The sequence below is a fragment of the Muntiacus reevesi genome, chromosome 1 (assembly GCF_963930625.1).
Source record: "Muntiacus reevesi chromosome 1, mMunRee1.1, whole genome shotgun sequence".
In the NCBI taxonomy this organism is placed as follows: Eukaryota; Metazoa; Chordata; class Mammalia; order Artiodactyla; family Cervidae; genus Muntiacus; species Muntiacus reevesi.
Window position 1 is genome coordinate 41,452,743 of NC_089249.1, and position 6,240 is coordinate 41,458,982.

General features: G+C 40.9%; 1 pseudogene; it reads right to left on the reverse strand.

Moving 5' to 3' along the window:
• Window positions 1–2,542: 2,542 nt before the first annotated feature.
• On the reverse strand, window positions 2,543–3,799 carry LOC136166555 (eukaryotic translation initiation factor 3 subunit E pseudogene; annotated as a pseudogene).
• Between the last annotated feature and the right edge of the window lie 2,441 nt (window positions 3,800–6,240).

Below are 6,240 nucleotides of genomic sequence, written 5' to 3' on the forward strand. Positions count from 1 at the left end.
TTTCATCTTGATGATCTTTTTTCCCTGATCAGAGCATCAGAGATTTGTTTCCCTCCACATTAAATTTCATGATCTCCTCATCAGCTTAAAAATTCTTCTTGTTGTTGTTCAGTCGCCCAGTCATGTCCAACTCTGCAACCCCATGGACTGCAGCATGCCAGGACTCCCTGTCCCTCACCATCTCCCAGAGTTTGCCCACGTTCATCTTCATTGCATTGGTGATGTCGTTCGGCCATCTCATCCTCTGATGACCTCTTCTCTTTCTGCCCTCGATCTTTTCCCAGCATCAGGGACTTTTCCAATGAGTTGTCTGTTCATATCAGATGACCAGAATCCTAGCACTTCAGCTTCAACATCAGTCCTCCAAGTGAATGTCCAGGGTTGATTTCCCTTAAGATTGACTGGCTTGATCTCCTTGCTCTCCAACGAACTTTCAGGAGTCTTCTCAAGCACCACAGTTCGAAGGCATCAATTCTGTGGCATTCTGCCTTCTTTATGGTCCAGCTCTCACAACTGTACGTGACCACTGGGAAGACCATAGCCCTGACTATATGGACCTTTGCTGGCAGAGTAATACCTCTGCATTTCAATACACTGTCTAGTTTTGTCATTGCTTTCCTGCCAAGAAGTAATCATCTTCTGATTTCACGGCTGCAGTCACCATCTGCAATGATTTTGGAGCCCAAGAAGAAAAAATCTGTCACTATTTCCACCTTTTCCCATTCCATTTGCCATGCCATGCTGGATGCCATGATCTTAGTTTTTTTTAGTATTTAGTCTTAAAGCGGCTCTTTAAAAAGGTCTTATGCCTTATTTTAGCCTGTGGTGAGGTCTGGAACAAGATCCCACATGTTGTGGAGCAACTAAGCCTGCGAGCTGCAACTACTGAGCCCACGTACTCTGGAGCCCAAGCACCACAACACTGATGAAGTTTCCTCATTCACTATACCCATTATTCTTTCTTCTTTTAAATAAGCGCTCCCTTTTTTCTTGGGGTTATATCTACTTCATATTGGCCAGATTCATGCCTTCCTAGCCTTCTTTTCCTCCTTCCACAATCAGTTCCAAATCTACTTTTTCCCAGAAACTCTCTGAAGACTTGGGGACAATAGAGCTGTCCCACATGAAACCTAACTTAACTTGTAGCAGAAAGTCTCTTTTTCCCTTCAAACTCAGATGGTAAACAAGATACTTCTGTAGCCTCTTCTTCAGAATAAGCCTAATCATCTATTTCAAAAGCGCATAATTCATGAGAAATAAACTAGAAAATCTTTTTCTGCTTCCTTGATACAGAAGCCTCTGTATTATGCATATGAAGGAAGGCTTCTCAATTAACATTGAATGGGAGTGAACATCATTAACTTCTAAGAAGTCATGCTTGACATCTGAATAAAGAAAAACTTTCTCTTGGGGTTGTTTAAAATGTCCTAGTCAGACATGACTTGGTGACTAAACACCAACAAAATGGCTCAGACCAGTTTCACACTACTGGCCTCCAGTGGGAGATCTTCTTTGCCTATCTATCTTTAAAGACAGATTAGTTATAATTAAATTTGCATTTTAACATATATCGGAACTTACTTATTCAAAGAACTTCCAAGGCATAAACATGCACCTTTACTTAAAACATTATTAGGATGCCTTTCATGGACAGTCTTCAAGAATATCTCTGGAGGCTTCCCTGTGGCTCAGAGGTAAAGAATCCATCTGCCAGTGCAGGAGATACAGGTTTGATCCCTGATCCTGGAAGATCCCACGTGCCTCGGAGCAACTAAGCTCGTAGGACACAACTATTCAGTCTGTGCTCTGGAGCCCGGGAGCTGCAACTACTGAGTTCACACAACTACTGAAGCACCCTCGCACCCTGGATCCTGTGCACCACAACAAGAGAAGCTATTGCAATGATAAACTCATGCACCACAACTAGAGAGTAGCCCCTACTCGCCACAACTAGGCAAAGCCCTCCCAGCAACAAAGACTCGGCACAGCCCAAAATAAGTAAATAAAAATAAAATTTTAAAAAGTAACCTGTAAAAATGACAGAGGATGAGATGGTTGAATGGCATCATCGACTCAATGGACCTGAGTTTGGGTAAACTCCGGAAGTTGGTGATGGACAGGGAGGCCTGGCATGCTGCAGCTTATGGGGTTGCAAAGAGTCGGACACGACTGAGCAACTGAACGGAACTGAACCTATTAAAACAAAGAATGTCTCAGGAAAATCAGGAGGATTGGGTTGCTAGGATGGTCAGACTGTCCAATCAGAGTGGTGAGTTCCAGGGGTGAATTTTTTTTTAATGAAACCCAGCCAATTTTATTCAAATTCTCCAGAATTTGAAGCTCCAATACTTTGACCACCTGATAGGAAGAGCTGACTCATTAGAAAAGACCTTGATGCTGGGAAAGATTGAAGGCAGGAGGAGGAGGGGATGACAGAGGATGAGATGGTTGGATGGCATCATCGACTTAGTGGACATGAATCTGAACAAACTCCAGGAGACAGTGAAAGACAGGGAAACCTGGCATTTTGCAGTCCCTGGGGTCAAAAAGAGTCGGACACAACTGAGCGACTGAACAACAACTGTGACTGGTAAAGGAGGAGATCAATAATGTCATGACACCCTTTGGGGTGACGGAAGAAAACAGAGACCAAAGAATAAGCCATGTTCGTGACTGAAAAGACTGCAGTGGGGGACTCATGGAATTATTATCTATGGCCCCTTTGAGCCATGTAAGGTCTTCCATGGATGCATCCCAATTCTGCATTAAGATTTCAGAAGTCAGTGTTTCCTAGCGTGAACTCAAAGCATTTCCTTTTTTTAAAACTTTTTATTTTCTATTGGAGTATAGCAGATTGATAGGCAATGTTGTGATTGTTTCAGATGAATAGGAAAGGCACTCAGCCATACATATATATGTATCCATTCTCTCCCAAACTCCCTCCCGTCCAGGCTGCCACATAGCATTGAGCAGAATTCCCTTACTATACAGTCAGTCCTTGTTTGTTATCCATGCTAAATATAGCAGAGTGTACACATCCATTCCAAACTCCTGACTATCCCTTCCCCACATCTTTCCTCCCTTCCTCCTGCAACCATAAGTTCTAAACTCAAAGCATTTCTATCCACTGCTGGAACCAACACTCTAAAGAAGGAAAGATATTCTGCTGCTCCAGAGTAATTTCTGCATTCATATTGCATTCTTATGCTGTAAACCTTCCCTAGTGGCTCTGATGGTAAAGAATCTGTCTGCAATACAGGAGGCTCGGGTTCAATCCCTGGGTCAAGAAGATCCCCTGGAGAAGCGCATGGCAACCCACTCCAGTATTCTTGCCTGGAGAATCCCATGGACAGAGGAGCCTGGTGGGCTACTGTCCATAGGGTCACAAAGAGTCAGACACAACTGAAGTGACTTAGCACACAAGTGTATCTAAATATTCTTGCCTAAAACCTTGCTTGTCTGCCAAGTAGTCAAACAACATCTGACCGTCCCTGGCTGACTGCATTCGCCCTGTAGTTTCTAGATCTTCTAACATTTTCACAGTTGGTTCAGTTCCTACTTGAAGCTGTTTCAGTTGTGCTTCATACTGGTTCTTTTTTTCTCCCAATGCAAGAGGAATACCCTCAGAATAAAGTATTTTTATACTTCCATAGCAAAGCCTACCACGTTGGTATCACTAAGAAGATCCTGTTTACCTTGTGACAATTCTTTTTCATTATTTAATCTCCTTTACAGAGAAAAGTTCAAGCAATGGAAAGACTAGATGCTGATCCAAAAACTGCATGATGCAAGTAATCATGTCATCCCTGCCATCTTGCCAAGGAAAAGGATACACTTCTAATACTGATCTCATCCATTGCTCAAAGAACTACTAAGTACACTTTGGAAATACTATCTATCTTTCCAGATTTTTCTAAAGCTAGTGGAACTATTAGAATTTGAACCATATTTAGGATGTGGTTAAATCAAGTCTGGTTTGGAAAAGAATCCTCTTGGCAGATTTTTTTAAATGTAAAAATTAAGAGTAGGATATTGACTTTTCTTTGTTCTTGGAGAAACCCTTTCGCATCTAAATGTTTGATATTTGATCTGAGATTTATTCACACAGTCACACTTAAGTTCTTTCATTGGAGATTAGACATAATTTTTCATTTCAACAGGATTTTCACATGATTATAGTCACAAATTCTGGAGGCACAAGTTCTGTGTCATCACAGAATTCAAGACAAAGAAAACTGATAGGATTTATCAGTAGACAGATCTATAATTGTCTACAAACTGTAGGATAAAGGAGTCTATACTGTAAACACAGAGAAAGCTATTCATTTAAAAATGTGTAAAATATAGACAAGGAAAAGAGACAAATGTGGCATTGCACATATATTTCAATTTATAGAACTGACATTTCTGAACTCTAACATGTTCTTTCTATGATATAAATGCACTAAGGGAACACTTACTATAATTAAAAGGAGAAATTAAAATTTCTTTTTAATGTGAAATTCATCCCTTAACTATTGTTTTTAAGAGTTAAAAATTGGGGGGAAACTGTTAAGGATGTGTATATCTTCTACCAGTGTATACAGAGAGGGGCTGGCTTTTTAAAATATATACTAAAGAGGGAAAGTGGACTTTACATGTATTGAGGAGACACTTGTATAGACTTCATCTGCAATTCATTTTTAAATTCCTTAACATCTCATTCAGTGGCGTCATTCCCAGGGCAATTTGTTCCTGGAAAAACTGAGTTTTTCAAGTTTTGTTTTGAATATATAGCTGATTCATACTGAAAGAATGTTTTCTGTGGTTCTGTTCTTATTAAGGGTTTATTTTAAAAGCCCATGAAAATCAACAGAAAAGAAATGAAAAAAATACCTGTGGCATGAGAAGATCTTATTAATAGAACATAAAGGTCTTTGGGATGGCTAGTCCGTTGAGCTAACAACAATATGTTTTTAAATAGAATTTACATTTCAGCATTTTACAATCTACAGAAGGTTTTCACATCCACTACCTATCTCATTTGCTGTATTGGATGGGTTAGGCAATTTATTTGTGTAACTAAGACACTAAGAATCTCATCTAAAACTGAACTTGGGCCACTACATTCTGTTGTTTTTTACAACATAATCTGAACTATAAAATAAAATAGACACATACCCCCAAAGAATACTTATTTATGAGCAGAGATGTCACTGAACATTTTCCCAAAAAAACCTGTGCTTTGGGTTTTAGCTATAGTTGTTATTGCAATGTCCTGCTGTTGATAATGCATTTTTCTGAATGCCAAAACAACTGGTAGAAAAGGCTATTTAAGAAATAAGAAAGTCAGTCAATTTTATGGAAAGTGTCGACTCTTGGAGTCACCAGTGCTGTTTGCCAAATGTTTCCATGCTCTCCTGCCCTCCAGGAATATGGTAGGCTTACACTTTTTGCCCCTTTTGAGGTTGGGTGGGACCATGACACTAATTCTGGCCAGGAAGTTGGAGTAGAAATGATGTCACTTCCAAAGCTGATTCCAGGAAGAAGCAATTCATTATTGGTACCAGACTGTCAAGAGTTTTTTTTCCTCCACCACAGTGGCAAGCAGAGCTGCAAACAGTGACTGATCCGTCCATCTGGGTTCCATGAGGAACATGCGGTGTGAATGAGAAATAGAACTTTCTTATTGTAAGCCCCCAATTTGTTATCTCAGCTAGCCATGCCCAGCCTGATTGACGCAGCCAATTGTTTGGTACCTTGAAGTAAAACAAAGGAGGTACTCACCTGACTTTACTACTTGTTATTCCAGTATTCTTCAAAGGCACCCTTAGATTAAAGAAGAACCACCCTGAACTTGACCGATACAGGCCAGACTTCTGTGGCAGGCGTGTGGTTTTACAGCTGTCCACATAATTACACTTCACTGGGACAGCTGCCATCATAAAAACATGCAGAGGATGAGGTGGTAACTCAGAGTCACTCTGTCTCAGAGACCCAGGGCAAGGAAGACTTCCCAGTGGAGGTCAAAGCTTGAGCTCTGTCTTACATGGGAGGGAGGGAGGAATTCATAGGGAAAGATGTGGGGAATGATACTCAGAGCCGCCACTAACAGGGAGTCTTTGTCCAAGTGAGAAAAACGTGCCCCTTCTGGGTGGTGATGGGCTTCCCTGATGTCTCAGACAGTAAAGAGTCTGCCTGCAATGCAGGAGACCCAGGTTCGATCCCTGGGTCAGAAAGATCCCCTGGATAGGAAATGGC